Genomic DNA, 18,707 nt, shown 5'->3' on the forward strand with positions numbered 1-18,707 from the left:
GCTTTTCAATGTATTTCTTTTGAACAGATACCCCTCTCTAGGAGAAGAGATTTGGTCTTGCATGTTTGTGAGTCTTTGTGCACATGACTGAATGTGTGTAATCATTTATGTGTGTCTGTTTGTACCTCTTAGTCTGTATTGTAATTACATGCTTAAATGTCTGGGGCATGTCCTGAATGTATTTGAACCATGACTGTGTGATTATGTGCCTGAGTGTGTGTGTGCGCACGCGAATAGATGTATAGGTAGGCGACAGTGTTAGCACTGTGTGCTTGTGTGTGGATCTGTTTTCTGGATGTTTTTTCAGTCTGACGCTTTATAGCTCTCAATCTCACAGGGGCCTGCAGGGGGCATCCAGTGCCTGGGGAAAGAAGATAATGAGGCTCTTGGCCTGGGCCCTCAGACTCAAGGGACCTGCAGAGGGCGCTTAACATTTAGGCAAAATGACATTTGCGGCTCTGGCTTGGGGAAGGGGGGCTCTGGCCTGAGTGGCCTCAGATGTTCTGTTACAGAAAGGGGCTGGAAATGAGCAAGAAACAAATGACTCAGCTTCTGAAAGTCCCTGATCCAGGCAGGGGGTCTGCTTCACTTCCCATCCTCCGAACCTTGTCAAGTCCAAAGGGTCTCAGCCCAGTCAGAGGGGCAGAGCTTGACCCTTGGACTGTAGTCCCAGAGTGTGGGTGGAACATTGCACAGAACTTCCGGAGGTGACAGGACATCAGGGTGGGGGAAAGTCTTGAGCAATAATACTCTCTCCTTCCCTGCCTATCCTACCCCTTGAAGGGTTGAAACAACACCATTCTCAGGGTTTCCTGAATACCTCTCTCCATGTCCTGCGATTTGGGCCATTCAGGATGCCTGGGACTGGGCCAAACTTGCTCAGGAGAAGTCAGAAACAAGAGCTTCTGAACACAAAGCAGAAGGTGACCTATATGGATGGAGGCAGAGGCTGCATGAAGGAAGATTTGCAGAACCTTTTCTTTTTTTGGAGAGTTTTTTTTTTTTTTTTTTTGCTATAGGACGCATGCACTCGCCAGACTGACGGAGAGAGACAGAGAGACAGAAAGCGAGAAATCACCCCCCAGGGGGGATGGCCATGCTGCAATCCCTTCTCCTCTGTTCTCTTCTCGGGATCTTGGGCACACACACACACGCACCAGGTGTGAGTTTTAAGCCACCGAGTCCGGGACACGAACCACGGTCAACTACATGGGAATCCAGCGACATAGCCATTATGCTAACTGCTGGTCCCCAGAATTGTAGAACCTTGAGGATGGGTGGGACAGGAGGGAGGACATTCATTCCAGGTAGAATGAATAGCAAACTCAACGGCTCAGAGGAGGGACTTGGGCATTTGTGATTAGTCCCCAATGTAGGTTAGGCGGGACAAGGACCAGTGGTGAGAGAGGCTATGTGTGTGTGTAGGAGGTGGGGTGAGGAATTATTTTTTCTACTCAGATCTGCCTTTAGAAAGATCAAGGGGGCTGGGCAGTAGTGCAGCTGTAATGCAACTGTATCCACATGGGGAAAGTCCTGAGTTTATGTCCTGAGAACTCCCTGGGCATGCCTGGCACATGCCCAGGGTCTGGGCCAGTTGAGACTGAGTGTAAATCATGGTGTGGAGATCCTATCATAGGTATCTCTCTCTCTGTCTCTTTAACTCTCTCATGGAAAGAAAGAAAGAAGAAAGAAAGAAAGAAAGAAAGAGAGAGAGAGAGAGAGAGAGAGAAAGAAAGAAAGAAAGAAAGAAAGAAAGAAAGAAAGAAAGAAAGAAAGAAAGAAGAAAGAGAGAGAGAGAGAAAGAAAGAAAGAAAGAAAGAAGAAAGAAAGAAAGAAAGAAAGAAAGAAAGAAAGAAAGAAAGAAAGAAAGAAAGAAAGAAAGAAAAAAGGAGAACAAAGAGAAAGATGCCCAAGGACAGAGATGCAGCCACAGTGATGGCTGAGCTAGGTCCTACAACTGGCCAACTCGGGTGCTAAAATTGCCCTGAGGAAGAGGAGGCTGAAATTAGGGCTGGGTTGGAGCTCAGGGCTGGGAAAGTGGCACAGATACCAGAAACATCAAAGAGGCAGGAGGACTCTTTCCACCATCTTGGAGCCTGTGGAGGCCTCCTGGGAACAGGACTTTTAAAAGGTAACTATGTCTGAAAGGCTATGGTCCAAGGCCAGTTTTGCTGGCTATAAGCAGGGCCTCAGGAACCAAAGGGAGCACACAGCTCTTCTTAAAATTGAAGGTGTTTATGTGCGAGATGAAGCGGAATTCTATTTAGGCAAGAAGTGTGCTTATGTGTACAAAGCAAAAACAACACAGTGACTCCTGGTGGAAAACCAAATAAAACCAGAGTAATCTGGAGAAAGGTTACCCGTGCCCATGGAAACAGTGGCGTGGTTCAAGCCAAATTCCGAAGCAACCTTCCAGCTAAGGCTGTTGGACACAGAATCTGTGTGATGCTGTACCCCTCAAGGATTTAAAATAATGAAAAGTAAATGAATAAAAATGGATTCATGTTGTTGTTGTTGTTGTTTTTTAAAAAGGAGGTAGGAGGAAGCCCATGACTTGGTGGCCAACTGGAGTGAGGGGAAGAAGCAGATGGAAGAGCCAGAGATGATGTACAGATATACTTTTGGGTTCTAGGCTGCAGAGCCAACTGCCTAGTTGGGATTTCCTCTTCTTTCTCTCACAGAAACCTTATTCCAAAGCCAGACTCTTGATTCCCAACACCTCCCCCAGCCATCCATCTCAGAGAATATCACCACCCCCCTCCAGTTGCTCAGGCCTAAAGTCTGGTGTCATACCCGATTTTTCCCTTTCTCCTTATGCCTCAAATATGATCTGTTAGCCCAGCCTATCATTCAATTTCATAATTCTACTTAGAATCCCTCCTTTTCTCTATTCCAGTTGTTACTAGCTGGGTTAGACCAGTTGTCATCGCTTTTTTGGACTACTGGGAATCTTCTGACTTTCCCATTCCTCTCTGCAATCCATTTTCCAGATTGCCCAGAGGGTCTTTTAAACATTTACTAAAATCATGCTACTCTTCAGCTTAAATCTTTCACAGCACTTAGAACAAAATCCTCACTCCTTCCTGTGGCCTGCAAAGACTGGATCACATGACCCTGGCCTCCCTGTCCTAACTCACCTTAGAACCTCTTCTTGTCCACTATGTTCTAGCCATATTGATCTTTTCTCTTTTAGTGGCTGGCTTCTTCTCTTGTGGGTACCAGTTTAAATATTATCTCCTCAAAGAGTCCATCTCTAGACACTCTATTTAAAATATGTCAGTGCAAGGACCAGCAGTTGGCATAATGGCTATGTTGCTGGACTCCCATGTAGTCGACTGCAGTCCAAGTCCCGGACCTGGTGGCTTAAATTTATGCCCCGTCCCCACTCCCATGCCCAAGATCCCAAAAGGAGAATGGAGGAGAAGGGATTGTGGCGTGGCCATGCCCCTGGGGGGTGATTTCTCATTTTCTGTCTCTGTCTCTCTCTGTCTTTCTGGTGAGTGCACTCACCCTATAGCAAAAACCTCTCAAAAAAAAAAAAAAGGTGTCGGGGACCAGCAGTTAGCATAATGGCTATGTCGCTGGATTCCCACGTAGTCGACCACAGTTCACGTCCTGGACCCGGTGGCTTAAAACTCATGCCGGGCGCGTGTGTGTGCGTGCCCAAGATCCTGAGAGGAGAATGGAGGAGAAGGGATTGTGGGGTGGCCATCCCCCCTCGGGGGTGATTTCTCACTTTCTGTCTCTCTGTCTCTCTCTCTCTGTCTGGTGAGCGCACGCGCCCTATAGCAAAAACATCCCCCCCCCCAAAAAAAAGTGTCAGTGCCTTTTCCTTCTGCTTTTATATATATATTTTTAAAGAATTATTTTATTTAACTTTATTTATTATTATATCATTATTATTTTTCAGTTTTATCAGAGAGAGAGAGAGGAAGTGAGAAAGCAAGCCACCAGGTCCAAGACTTGAACTGTGGTCGGCCATGTGGGAGTCCAGTGCCTTTAACCACCATGCCATTTGCCTGCCCCCTGCTTTTATATTTTAACCCTTTTTATCATGTCACACATATATCCAATTTTAAATTGTTTTATTTTTGTGTTAGAGCAGACCTTTGTTGTTATTTTTGGCTGACCAGCATTTGAACTCCCTTTCCATATATAGACCCAATAGGCCAGATGCTGTTCGTTTTCTAAGTTTCCCTTGTACCTAGGGAAGTTCAGCAAATTTAGACACCTTCTCAGGACTGTGAATCAGAGTCGGTGACGCATGTATTAGAGCAGAGACTCATATTCCCAGCATGCCTCCTCCTGGGTTATAGTCACCTTTCCTTCAGTCCACACGTTAGTTCCATGGAGTTCCTTATGACCACTAACTCATAAGTCAGTTTTGAGCCAGGTTTGTATGGTGCCATGGTAGATCACTAAAGCATTAAAGTTTCATTCAGAGGGATACTGAAGGACAATGGAGAAAATTTGTTTTTCCTAGTGAACAGAACATCTTATTGTCTATTTTTCCTTGAAAGGGACTGGTTCTTTGAATTGAAAGCTGAGATCACCATCTGACTTGGGCTTCTCATGAGAAGTAATCACATTGGCAGGGATATTTGATCCTATCAAGAGGAAATAAGGTTGCAGCTACATGATGGAATCACAGGGGGAGGGGAAAGTAAAGACGACCCTTGGGGCACCATCTGATACCATGTCCAGTGGTCAAAGTTAAGGAAAACCACTGTAACCTCAATCAGGCAGGATCACCAAAGGCTAGAATCCCTTGGATGTAAAGATTTAGGTACTAGGACCAGCAGATGGCCTGGTGGTTAAGGCCCTGGACTCCTATATGGCCAAACGTAGTTTGAGTCACAGACCTGGTGACTTGCTTTCTCATTTTGCCTCTTTCTTGATCTGTTTCTCTCTGGTGAGTACATGTGCCCTATAGCAAATTAATAATAATAACCAATAATAATAATAATGGAGCCAGCAGATGGCATAGCAGTTATGTAACTGGACTCCCACATGGCCAACTGTGATTTGAGTTCCGGACCCAGTGGCTTGAAAATCACGCTGGATGTATGTGCATGTCTGCACAAAAATCCCAGGAGAATGGAGGAGAAGGGATTGCAGTGTGACCATCTCCCTAGGGGGTGATTTCTTTTTTTCCTTTTTTTGAGAGGTTTTTGCTATAGGGCACGTGCGCTCGCCAGACAGAGAGAGAGAGAGACAGAAAGCAGGAAATCACCCCCCGGGGGGATGGCTACGCTGCAATCCCTTCTCCTCCATTCTCCTCTCAGGATCTTGGGCGCACACGCACACACGCCCGGCGTGAGATTTAAGCCACCGGGTCTGGGACTTGAACTGCGGTTGACTACGTGGGAGTCCAGCGACATAGCCATTATACTAACTGCTGGTTCCTTGGTACAGAATTTTAAGATTCCTTCCCTCTGGTGTGCATACCATGTGTAATCTCCTCGCCTTGAGGGAATTCCCTTGACCCCTTGACTTTTGAATATGATGAGATATAACTTGAGTGAGTACGTTTTGCTATATGGCAAAGATAAAAGGATTTTGCAGATGTAATTAAAGTTCCTAATCAGTTGATATTTATTTATTTATTTTATTTATTTATTTTTTGGAGAGATTTTTGTTATAGGGCACATGCACTCACCAGAAAGACAGAGAGAGACAGAGAGACAGAAAAGCGAGAAATCACCCCACAGGGGTGATTGCCATGCTGCAATCCCTTCTCCTCCATTCTCCTCTCAGGATCTTGGGCACACACGCACATGTGCCCAGCATGAGTTTAAGCCACTGGGTCCAGGACTCAAACTGTGGTCGACTACATGGGAGTCCAGCGACATAGCCATTACACCAACTGCTGGTCCCAATCAGTTGACTTTTTTTTTTTTTTTTGAGAGATTTTCACTGTAGGGCGCGTGCGCTCGCCAGACAGACAGAGAGAGACATAGAGACAGAAAGTGAGAAATCACCCCCCCAGGGGGGATGGTCACGCCGCAATCCCTTCTCCTCCATTCTCCTCTAGATATCTTGGGCACGCACGCACATGCGCCTGGCGTGAGTTTTAAGCCATCGGGTCTGGGACACGAACCGCGGTTGACTACGTGGGAGTCCAGCGACATAGCCATTATGCTAACTGCTAGTTCCCGCAATCAGTTGACTTTTTGTTAGTCTAAAGGGAGAGTACTCTTAGTGGACCTGGCCTGGTCAGGTACCCTCTGCCCCCTTTTTATTAAATTTGCTATAGGGCACATACACTCAGAGAAAGAGAGGGGAGAGAGATAGAAAAAGAGAGAGAGAGAAAGTGAGAAAGCACCCCCTCCTCCGCCTCGGGGGGAAATGACCATGCTGGAATCCCTTCTCCTCTATTCTATTGGGATTTTGGGCATGCATGCACAAGCACCCAGCATATTTTTCAAGTCACTGGGTCTGGAACTTGAACCATGCAGTTGGCTGAGTGAGATCCAGTCACCTTAACTGTCATGCCACCGACGGGCCTGGCAAGCCTTTCTAAAAAGTGTCTAGAGTTAAGCAGTAATTAGCAGTAGATGTTCTGTGTTGGCTTTGAAGAAGAAAACTGCTGTATGTGGAGAGAACCACGTGGCAGGGAATAGTAGGCACCTCCAGGAGCCTATGAGCTGAGGGCCTCAGTCCTACAACCACCACTGCCAACAACCAGTGAGTCTGGAAGAGAACTCCGAACCTCAGATGAGATTGCAGACCTGGCTGACACCTGAGTTCAGTATGGTGAAACCATGAGCAGAGGACCCAGTTAACTGACATTTAGGCTCCTGACCCACAGACACTGTGAGATAATAAATTTGGATTTTTTTAAAAGAGAGATATTTTTGCTATAGGACATGTGCACTTGCTGGAGAGACAGAGAAAGAGAGACAGAAAATGAGAAATCACCCCCCAGGAGGGACGGCCATGCTATAATAATTTCTCCTCCATTCTCCTCTTGGGAATTTGGGCACACACGCACATGCACCAGCATGAGTTTTGAGTCGCTGGGTCTGGGACTCAAACTATGGTCAACTATGTGGAAGTCTAGTGACATAACCATTATGCCATCTGCTGGTCCCAAACTGGGATTTTTCTTTTCTATTCTTTTCTTTTGGAGAGATTTTTGCTATAGGGTGCGTGCACTTGCCAGAAAGACAGAGAGAGACAGAGAGATAGAAAGAGAGAAATCACTCCCTAGGGAGGATGGCCATGCCGCAATCCCTTCTCCTCCATTCTCCTCTCGGGATCTTGGACATGCTTGCACCTGTACCCAGTGTGAGTTTAAGCCACCGGGTCCGGGACTCGAACCACAGTTGGTTATGGGGGAGTTCAGCAACATAACCATTACGCTAACTGCTGGTCCCAGGGTCCCCATTCTTGAGTATAAACTGTTGTGGTGATAATATTACCACTCGTTAAGATTATAGTTTACTTTTCCTCCTGGAGTTGCCCCTTTGTTGCTGGATATGGCTATGTGACCCACTTTGGCCAATGAAATGTAAGTAGAACCAGCATGGGTCACTTGTGGACAAAAATAAACAGGGTATCCTGACTGAAGTGATCAAGGCAGCATGTGTTGAGATGGAGCATGCCAAAAGATCAAAGCAGCTTGGAATGTTGAGCCACCACATGGAATACAACTGTGCTGAAAAATCGCTTGGGCTCACAGCAGGCTTGGGATACATGGGAAATAGAATTTTGTTGCATTAAGCTACTCTTTAGTAGGTAATGAAGATTAAAGAAGAGTGTAGCTTTATAAGAAGAGGCAGAGATCTCTCTCGCTCTCTTCCACACAGTAAGAGGAATGACTGTCTACAAGCCAGAAAGAGAAATCTCACCAGCAATTGGCCATGTTGGGACTTGATTTTGGAACTTCTAGCTTTCAAAATTATGAATAAATAAATACATTTTTTAAAAAGAATTATTTAAGTTTATTTATTCACTCATTTATTTATTTATTTTAATTTGACCAGAGAGGGACAGAGAGAGAGAGAATGTGAGAAAGCAAGTTGCCAGGTCTGGGACTCAAACTGTAGTCAGCCATATGGGAGTCCAGTGCTCTTAATCACTACACCACTGGCTGGCCCCCAATATATTTTCTTTTTTAAAAAAATTATTAATGGGACCAGCAGTTAGCGTAATGGCTGTGTCGCTGGACTCCATGTAGTCGACCGTGGTTCGAGTTCCGGACCTGGCGGCTTAAACTCACGCTGGGCGCGTGTGCGTGTGTGCCCAAGATCCCAAGAGGAGAATGGAGGAGAAGGGATTACGGCGTGGCCATCCCCCCTGGGGGGTGATTTCTCGCTTTCTATCTCTCTGTCTCTCTCTGTCTGGCGAGTGCATGCGCCCTATAGTGAAAAAAACCTCTCCAAAAAAAAGGTATTAATTAATTAATTAATTAAAAATAATCATTTACTTAAATTTACTTATTCATTCATTATTTTAATTTGACCAGAGAGAGGGACAGAGAAAGAGGAAAAGTGAGAAAGCAAGCCACCAGGTCTGGGACTTGAACCACGGTTGCCCATGTGGGAGTGTCCAGCACCTTAACCACCATGCCACTTACTGGCCCCTTAATTTTATTTATTATTATTATTTATTTAATTAAGAGATTTTTGCCTTAATATGTGTGCACTTGCTGGAAAGAGAGACAGACAGACAGTGAGAAGGAAAGTGAGAAATCACACCCCCCGGGGGATGGGCACAATCCATTCTCCTCCGTTCTCCTGGGATCTTGGGCACACCCGGCATGATTTTTTTTCCCCCCGATATGATTTTTAAGCCACTGGGTCCAGGACTTGAACCATGGTTGGCCATGTAGGAGTTCAGTGACGTAACCACTACACCACCTGGTGGCCCTATTATTATCTTTAAAATTTGCCATAGGGCACGTGTGCTTATGAGAAAGAGTGAGAGCAATAGAGAAAAAGTGAGAAAACAAACTGCCAGATCTAGGACTTGAACCATGGCCAGCCATGTGGAAATCCAGTGCCTTAACCACCATACCAGCTGCTGGCCCTAATAAATAAATTTCTATTATTTATGCTACCCAGGCTACTGTATTCTGTTATGGCAGCCTGAGCTGACTAAAACAGATGTGTTAGTTGTTAAAGGCTTGAGTTGTTTCTTTTTAGGGAGAGATGCATTTTTTTCTTTGGTTGTATAAGCAAAGATGTTATCATATTAGGTGATACCTTTAATTTTTTAAAACAAAATAAATTTAATTTAATTAATTTATTATTATTATGTTTTAATTTGGTATAGACCATATGTGCTCACAAGAGAGAGACAGAAAGAGAGAGGGAAAGTGAGAAAGCATACCACCAGGTCTGGGGCTCAAACCACAGTTGAACATGTGGGAGTCCAGCATATTAAGCAACATGCCACCTGCTGACCCCAATATCCTTAATTTTTAAAGAAGTCAAGGGTGTGGAAGAAGGATTTATGTTGATGTTGGATAACCATAGGGTAGACTACAGAGATATTTATCTTTTTTTTTTTTTTGCCTACAAATTTACCTCCTTTCTATTTTCGAGGAGTTTCCCATTATAGTTCCTCATATGGGAACTTGTATGGGTGTATCAATGACACAGTCCATCCTAAGCGTATGGACAGTTGTGATGATAATATTACCACTCATTAAGATTCTAGTTTACTTTTCCTCCTAGGAGGAAGGGCAGATCTGAGGAAGAGGCCTATGTGGATACTGTAAACTGCTTGGGGCCGGTAGGGTAGGGCATTTTCTGGTTTTTGATTGCTGAAATGTGGTCTAGAAGGAAAAGCATGAGCTCTGGGTGTGCATATCCCCCGGACCCCATGGACTCTGTCCTCCTGTGTCAGGGGTGTAACTGGAGGAGGGCCAGAGTTGACGCTAAATTTTGGAATTCAGGGCAGGGTCCCAATTGCCTGGACAGAAGGATCGTATTGCCAGTCAGCATCTCCTTTTGGTAGTGTTGCCATGCTGTCTTAGAGCTCTGTCTGGTCTGTCTTGGCTGTACCTCATGCTTTGGGAATATTCTGGCCACCTCCTCCCTTATTCTTGCCATTTTCTGCATCTTCTCAGGATCTGTTTAATTCAGCCAGTGAGTTTCAGTGGTTTTCAAGTAAGAATCTTGATTAATATATTTATCTTTTTTTTTTGGCAGGGGAAGAACTCCATGAAGCCCAAGATAATATTTATCTTCTCTCTCTTTCTTTTTTCCAGTTTGCCAGAGAACGTGGACACTCACCAGATACTGAAAAACAGAGAGGGGAAGAGAGAGAGGGAGAAAGTACTCTCTGATGGGATATGGTCATGCTGCGATCCCTTCTCCTCCACTTCTCAGGTCTCCTGGTGGAGTTTTGGTCATGCACACACATGTATGTGTTTCTCAAACCACCAGGTTGGGATTTGAACTGCACTGTTGGCTATATGGCATCCAGCCCCTGAACCACTAGCCCATGGAGCCAGCCCAAGACTGGCTCCCTACTTATCTCCCCCCACTTGTATTTCTTTTCCAGTTTTGCCAGAGGGCACGTGCTAGGGGTGGAGAGAGAGAGAGTGAGAAAGCACCCCGCATAGGGCATGGTCACATTGCAATCTCTTTTCCTCTACTTCTCTCTTCTTTCAGAATTTGGGCAAGTATGCACACACCTGTGTTTTTGAAGGCTCTGTGCCCAGTACTTGTGCTGTGCTGTTGGCCATGAGGGATCCAGCCATCTTATCCACTATGTCAAGGGCTGGCCCAACTATATTCATCTTTCTTTCTTTTTTTTTTTGGAGAGGTTTTCGCTATAGGGTGCGTGCGCTCGCCAGACAGACAGAGAGAGACATAGAGACAGAAAGCGAGAAATCACCCCCTGGGAGGGCGGTGACAATGCAATCCCTTCTCCACCATTCTCCTCTCGGGATCTTGGGCACGCACGCACACGCGCCCGGCGTGAGTTTTAAGCTACCGGGTCTGGGACGCGAACCGCGGTCGACTACGTGGGAGTCCAGCGACATAGCCATTACGCCAACTGCTGGTTCCCCCAACTATATTAATCTTGATCAATGTTTCCCTCAAAGTATTTTTTTAAGAGTTGTTTCATTTAACTTTTTTGATTATTATTACTTAAATTTGACCAGAGAAAGACAAGGAGAGAAAGAGAAGGAAAGTAAGAAAGCAAGCTGTCAGGTCTGGGACTTGAACCACAATTGACCATGTGGAAATCCAGTGACCTGCCGGCCCCCTGAAAATGGCTCTTCAGAAGAGGGTTCTTCAGGAATCTGGTGCTGCTGCTACTGTTGCCATCTCTAGATGATTTGTCCTTCAGACATTCTACCAGGCTAGCTGAGAGGTTGGCCCTACCACTTTTCCGAAGTCCCATCAGCATCTAGAACAGTGTCTGCATGAATAAATAAATGTTCTGGGTTGCAGACAGTGATGAGGCATAGCTTTAGACACAAGGGATTTTGGCAAGGCTGGGGTCCTACATGATGGCAGTCCTGTGACTGTTGGAGGCCTTACACTAATGCACAGAACGCTTAGCGCTGCCATACCAGAGGTCACACAGACTGCAGAGAATGGTGCCTCCCAGAGTAGTGCAGTGTTGCTGTCCTGACAGGCTTGTGTATTTTTTTTTTTCTTTTTTTGGAGAGGTTTTTGCTATAGGGTGCGTGTGCTCACCAGACAGACAGAGAGAGAGATAGAAAGCGAGAAATCACCCCCCAGGGGGGATGGCCATGCCACAATCCCCTTCTCCTCCTTTCTCCCTTGGGATCTTGGGCACGCACGCACACGCGCCCGGCGTGAGTTTAAGCCACCGGGTCCGGGACTTGAACCACGGTTGACTACGTGGGAGTCCAGCGACATAGCCATTATGCTAACTGCTGATCCCCAGGCTTGTGTATTCTTGATAGGTTTCCTGAGAGGATGGAGGCCTCATAGTAATGGGGAGACCTTGACATTACTGGGTGTCCTGTGTTAATGAGGACACAAAGGTAATGGGATGTCATGTTAGGGATGGGGGTTCCTTTTTTTTTTTTTGTAAGTATTTTATTCAATTTTATTCATTGTCGTTGTTTTATTTGATTTTTTTTGAAGTTGACCAGAGAGAGACAGAGAGAGAAGGAAAGTAAGAAAGCAAGCTGCCAGGTCTGGGACTCGAATCGCAGTCAGCCACATGGGAGTCCAGTTGTCTTAACCACCATGCCACCTGCCAGCCCCAGGGATGGGGGTTCCTGACTGATGAGGGCTTTAGTGCTGGGGCCCTGATAGGAAGGAGTGCCTTCTGCTTGGGCAGGATCCTTGAAATGATGGTCTGACAAGTGTGGGTTCACACAGTGATTGGGGTTTCCTTCCTTCCTTCCTTCCTTTCTTCCTTCCTTCCTTCCTTCCTTCCTTCCTTCCTTCCTTCCTTCCTTCCTCCCTCTCTCCCTTTCTTTTTTCCTTCCTCCCTTTCTTTCAGTGATTGAAAGAGAGAGAGAGAAAACCTTGCCATAGGGGTTAGTTGCATTATTGTTGGGCCACCATCTGGCTCCTGATGGGGGTTTTTATGATGACAGGGTCAGATTTCCAGGGATGGAGATTCTGAGATCCAAATTCCTGGGGGATCTGGCTGTTCCAGACAGCAATGTCACCACTGCTGGGGTTAAAGCTTTTCTGCCTCAGGCAGTTTGGAGCCCAGAGCAGTTGATATCTTAGGCCTCCTGACCAGAGCCACAGGGAAGACTTAGGCATAGAAGCAGGGTCAGAAGGTCTGACTCTGTTATCTACCCTGATATTCAGAGGTCTAACCCTCATCCTCCGCCCCTGCCCGGTTTGCTTCCGACTCCTCAGGAGATGGAAGTGGCTCTCAAGGAGGGTTCTTCAGGAGTCTCTTCCTGCTGTTGCAGTCACCAGATGATTTACTGTTCAGAGGTTCTACCAGGCTCGCTCAGAGGCTAGCCCTGCTCCTTTCCAGAAGCCCCATCCACAGAATCCCTAGTCTTGTCTCTATACCTGCTCTCTAGATCCCTAGTCTTGTACTCCATCTTCCTTTCCTTTCAGCATCACCAGGTCCTGGTCTCCAGGTTCAGGTCCTGCAGATGAAGGTAAGACGGGCACTGTAGTCCCATGACCTTCACTGCTCCACTGTTAGGAAGACTGAGGCCTGAGCAGACTTCCTTTCTGAGACTCTCGATACATGGACTCCCTTTCAGCTGGAGAGGCCCAGGAGTTGGAGGCCCTCCAGGGGGTATCTTTGTGTCTGGGTCCAAGCACTTGGTATTCTGCCCAAAGCCTCAAACTTCCCCTCTGTTTTCTTTTTTTTCCCTTTCTCACTCTTCCTAGCAAGCCAAGGCTTTCTACCGCTAATAGACTCCCAGCCCCGGCTCTCAGTCCATACTTCCCGTGAGTCTGTAATCTCAGCTTTGCCGTTCACTAGTTCAGTGGACTTGGGAGGTCACTTTAACTCTCTGGGCTCAATTTCCGTATGCATAAATGGTATTGATGATATCCCACAGAGTTTGAAAATACAATATATTGAAAATGGAGAACTCAGCTTGGAGACTAGCATACGTAGTGACTTTCTTTATTCCCATTTATATTTAGGAGACATGTCGGCTCAGAGAGATGATATGTACAGTAGTTCAGAGTACATATTCTGGAGCCAAACTGCCCAGGTAGGAACCCTGGCTCTGCCATTTTACTAGCTGTCCTGCCTGAGTAAGTTATTTCATCTCTGGATCTCAGTTTTCTCATCCATAGTATAGTAACAATAATGGTACTTAAAGCAACACCCAGCACCTAGTAAGCACTAGCAATGAGTTAACTAGTACTATAGAGCCACTTCCTTCCAAGCGGACAGTCTCAGGGGCCATCAAGGAAATTTTCTGAATGAAGTGCCTGCTAATTTTTACAAAGGGGCTCTTAGAGGAAACTCCCGACTTGGGAGTCCAACAAATTTATGAGACTGTTATTTCCTAGTTTTTCTGGCTGTTTCTGAGTTTCCCAGAGGGTAGAAGCGGGTGACATAGGGTGGGGGCTTGCCGAGAAGTTACACATGAGATGATCAAAATAAGATCAAAACCGTATGGGGTTGGTTTGTCGCCACTCAACCACACAGCAGAGCCTGTCTTGATTAACTTGAGAACTGGATGTGCTCCAGGTGTGTGTGTGTGTGTGTGTGTGTGTGTGTGTGGTGGGGGAGGCGGGATATGATAGTGGGAAAGTGCCATGTTAAAGTCCGTTTTTTTTTGTTGTTGTTGTTGTTAATCAAGTGTGTATTGGGGGTTATTCTGTGTCATCCCCTATGCAGAGCTTATTGGCAATGGAGATGGACAAGGCCCAATCCCTTTCCCTGGAAATTCTCTCAAGACACAGGACAGGGAGATTTTTGTCCAAAAACAGCTGGGAGCTTTCTGAGAAGGGATGTCAGGTCGTTCAGGAGGTGTTGTTGACTGCTGGGACCACAGGCAGGTGGTACTACTCAGCTGCAGGCCTTGAACCTGGAGCCATATGACCTAGAGAGGAAGGTAGACACCTAGAGGCAGGCAGCAAGACCTCCTTATTTTGGTTGGGGGGCCAGGAGTCCATGACACCCCTTAGAGAACTGTAAGCCTCATCATAGAGATAGGTGGGACGGTCTTGGTCCACCAGAACCTAGGGTAAATGGAGTCGCAACACTCCTCTGAGTCAGTGAACCAGGAAGCAGATATTGATTCGATGGAGTCACAGGGCTGAGAATGTTTGAGTGGGACAGGGCAAGCTTCAGATTATGTTTACCGTAGTCCCCTTTTACTTAGGGGGGATAAAAGCCCAACATACCAAACTCTTTATATACGATGTTTTATTTATTTATTTTTTAATTAAAAAAACATTTCTGTAGGGTGTGTGTTTTTGAAAAAGAGAGAGAGGGAAAGTGAGAAAGCACTCCGGGGTGCGGGGGGCGGGGGGACCTTCTCCTCCATTTTCTTCTGAGGATTTTGGGCATGCCCAGCATTTTTTTCAAGCCACTTGGTCTGGGACTCAAACTGTGCAGTCAGCCACGTCAGCCAGGTCAGCCATGTGGGACCCAGCAACCTTAACCACCATGCCGCTGGCCCATCTGCTATATTTTTTGATTTGATAATAGAGCTAGCTGCTAAATGACTAATGGTCAAGTCGTATATACAGCGTGAGTGGGCTGATGAGAAAATAATGCACGTGTCAGGAGGATGGAGCTGGATGGTGCAAGATTTCATCACGGGCACCAGCAGGTGGCATGGTGGTTAAGGTGCTGGACACTCCCACATAGCCAACCATGGTTCGAATCCTGGACCTGGTGGCTTGCTTTCTCACTTTCTCTCTCTCTGCCTCTCTCTGGTCAAATTAAAATAAATGAATGAATAAATAAAATTAAATAAATTTTTAAAAAGATTTCATCATAATTCTTAGAATGGTGCATGATTTAAAACTTAATAATTTTGTTTTAAAGAATTATTTTATTTAATTTTATTTATTTATTTTAATTTGACCAGAGAGAGAAAGAGTGAGAGAGAGAGAAAGTGTGAAAGGAAGTCTTCAGGTCCAGAGCTTGAACCGTGTTGGCCATGTGGAAGTCCAGGGCCCTGAACCACCATGCCACCTGCTGCCCCTAAAACTTAGAAATTTTAAAAAAAATTTGCCAGAGGGTCATGCACTTGCTGGAGAGAGACAGAGACAGAAAGAGGAAAAGTGAGAAAGTACCCTTCTTGGATAATAGTCACCTTGCAATCTCTTCTCCTCTCCGTCCTTTTGGGATTTGGGGTATGCATGCACATGCAATTGGTGTGTTTTTTCTTTTTAAAATTTAATTTTTACTTATTATTATTGTTATTTTCTAGCCTGCAATAGGACATACACACTCACCAGAGAGAGACAGAGAGAGGGAAATGCAGAGAAAGAGAGAGAGAGAGAAAGCAAGTCTCCAGGTCTGGGGCTTGAACCACAGTTAGCCACATGGGAGTCTAGCGTCCTAACCACTATGCTACCCACTGGCCCCCTCGTGTGTTTTTTCAAGCCATCAGGTCTGGGACTTTGACCCATGTGGTTGACCATGTGGGATCCAGCTCCTTAATCATGAGGCCATGGATTGGTCTCAAATTGTTTATTTCTGGGATTTTACACAATATTTTTGGATCACAGTTGATCGTGAGTAACTGAAATTGTATAAAGCGAAACCATGGATAAGCAGGGATAACTGTATGTGTCTAGCAGGAAAATAAGGATTAAATAAGACCTAGTGCCTAGAGGGCTAGTATGGTTGGGGAGTGGGAAGAATAGGAAGAGAAACTAGGATGAAAGGTATTATCCAGAGAAGGGGTGGGGAGAGTGACATGCTTACTCCCTGTGGGGCTCTGGCAACCATTTCCTCAGACTTCCTTCAAATTCATCATTCTCCAGGCTTCCAAGGTCCAGCAGAGGGCTGTTTGATCCAAGAAACTCATTAGCTCGTGGGTTATCATCTCTCTTCCTGAACCTCAGCTTCCCCTTTGTTCCCAGTGGGCAGCCTCTGGGGCCCCAGGAAGTAGGACAGTTTCTGGATGTGAATAACTTTGGGGATGCCTGTGCAAATGCTGGAGGTTTATGTAAGAGCCAAAGATTCAGGAACCAAATCTTTGTTTGGAAGGATTCTCAAAAATCAAGCTCCTCACCCCTCCTCTCAGAGAGTGGGGAACTGAAGCCTTAGGCTGGCAAGTAGAAAAGGAACTTGCCCGAAGCCACACAGAGACCTGTGGGAGGACATGGTGGGGTGTATGTGGGGCAGGCACAGCACTGTGGGACTCGGGCTGGGCATTGAGTTCCCGACTTGCTCTTGTACCGTCTGGGGGTGGTGTCATGGAGGTAATGTCCCTGGGTTTCTGTCCTCTTTCAGGGCCCCTGCCTTCACCTTCTCTACTCTCTGTTCCCTCGAAGGTGCAGAGGGAGGGTTTTTTTTTTGTTTGTTTGTTTGTTTTGTTTTTTTTTTTTTTTTTTTTAATCTGCTTCTGTGGCAACTGACTTACTTTTGTTTTCCCTGAAACTGAGAAGGGTTTGAGGCAATTTGAGGCTCTCCTCACAGGTATGTTTGTCCTCTGCTTGCTGGAGTGCAGGGCTCCACAGATGGACAATCTAGAAACCGATGACTGGTTGGCTTGATGGGTGAACTAATGGATGGATGGGTGGATGGATGGATGGTTAGATGGAGGGCTAATGGGTGGGAGGACAGCTGGATGGATGAATGCATGGGTGCATGAATAGATGGGTGGTTTTCTTCAGACAGCAGAGCCAAACTTCCCAGTCATAATAGCTGGTCTTGAAAACTATACCCAACCCTTGTGACTCTGAGATTTGGGATACCTGAGATTTTGAACACCTGCTTCTGGGGGCAAAGGAGAGGAAAAGGCTGTCATACTCTTAGCCTCGTGAGAAGGAGATGGCACAGCCTTCTCATTGCTGCTCTCTTCCAAGGCCTGTCCAGGCCTGCCCATGCATATCTGGTATGATGATGGCTTCCCTTTCCAGACAAGGATGGTCAGTCTAGCTGTCTAACTCCATCTGACTCCAGAGGCATAGACTTGTCACCCTTAGAGGCTACAGTTTGGAGGCCAGCCAAGTTCCCCTAGGGACTTCCCAAGTACAAGGAGCTCACTCCTTGTAGAACAGCACTATGGGAAGCTGCAAGAGTCATGAGACTTTCGTCCCCAAGAGCTGAGACTTCTTCCCCGGGACTCCTCTGGCCTCAGTGTTGCCTTTGAACCCTAGAGACCATATGGATTGCAAGGTGGTGGTGGAGTTTGACCATGCTGAATCTCTCGAGCTCTTCACCTGCTCCATCGTCCATCCTGCAGGCCTCTCCCCGGTCTCTGACCTCTGGCTCCCAGATCTGTCTGTCGGTATCCCTGAGATTGGTCCCAGAATTGTCTAGATGGGGCTGAAACTTCCTCTGATTGATTGAGTGAATGAAGAGGGCTGGCCTGGGATCAGATTCTACATGGACAGAACGGACAGATGGGCCCTCGCCCCTGGCTGCCAAGCCTTTCCTCGCATATTTATTTGTTTTCTAAGCAAATATTTATTGAATGACTACCTTGCCCTAGGCACTGTGCTGGACACCAAGGGGATGATAGAAGTAAAAATAGACATGATCCCTATCTAGGAAGATGGACAAACTAGAGAGTATAAGTCATTGTGATGAACACTGTCAGGAGAGAGGTACAGGGGGTCCTGGGAGCTTAGGAGGGAAGAAGGTTACCTAACCCAGCCTGGTAGCAGGGAAGGCTTCTTGGAGGAAGAGACATCTAGACCCAGATAGGAAGCCAGGGGGACAGAGGAGGAGAAGATGTGCCAGATGGAGAGAATGGTATGGGTGGGTGGGTACTTTCTCCCTTGGCAGTGGAGTTGGGCCCTGTGCTCTCCCCTGAGGGAAGGGAGAGCTGGTTCCCAATAATTCCCTTCCTCTTAGTGACACAGGAGCCCTGAGACACCTGGATGCTTGAACACCTGTCTTGGAGAACAAAGATAGGAAAACATGTGAGACTCTGGCTTGTTTGGGAAAGTGACACAGTACAGTGAACTGTGGAGGGCTGTAAGGAGGCATGAGGTGAGGCCTTAATTATGGAGGCTGGTCTTGAAAACATCAGGGTGAGGTGGAGTTGATGAGGAGATTGCTTAAGCCCCCAGAGCAGAAAATAGATCCTGCTATTCTATCTCCCTACTTCCAATTCCTGGGTGGATAGCAAACAGACCGTA

General features: G+C 46.3%; 1 pseudogene; it reads left to right on the forward strand.

Moving 5' to 3' along the window:
• The first annotated feature begins 2,114 nt into the window (after positions 1-2,114).
• Positions 2,115-2,485, forward strand: LOC106734316 (60S ribosomal protein L35a pseudogene; annotated as a pseudogene).
• The last annotated feature ends 16,222 nt before the right edge of the window (positions 2,486-18,707 follow it).

The sequence above is a fragment of the Tupaia chinensis genome, unplaced genomic scaffold (genome assembly GCF_000334495.1).
Source record: "Tupaia chinensis unplaced genomic scaffold, TupChi_1.0 Scaffold000093_1, whole genome shotgun sequence".
In the NCBI taxonomy this organism is placed as follows: Eukaryota; Metazoa; Chordata; class Mammalia; order Scandentia; family Tupaiidae; genus Tupaia; species Tupaia belangeri.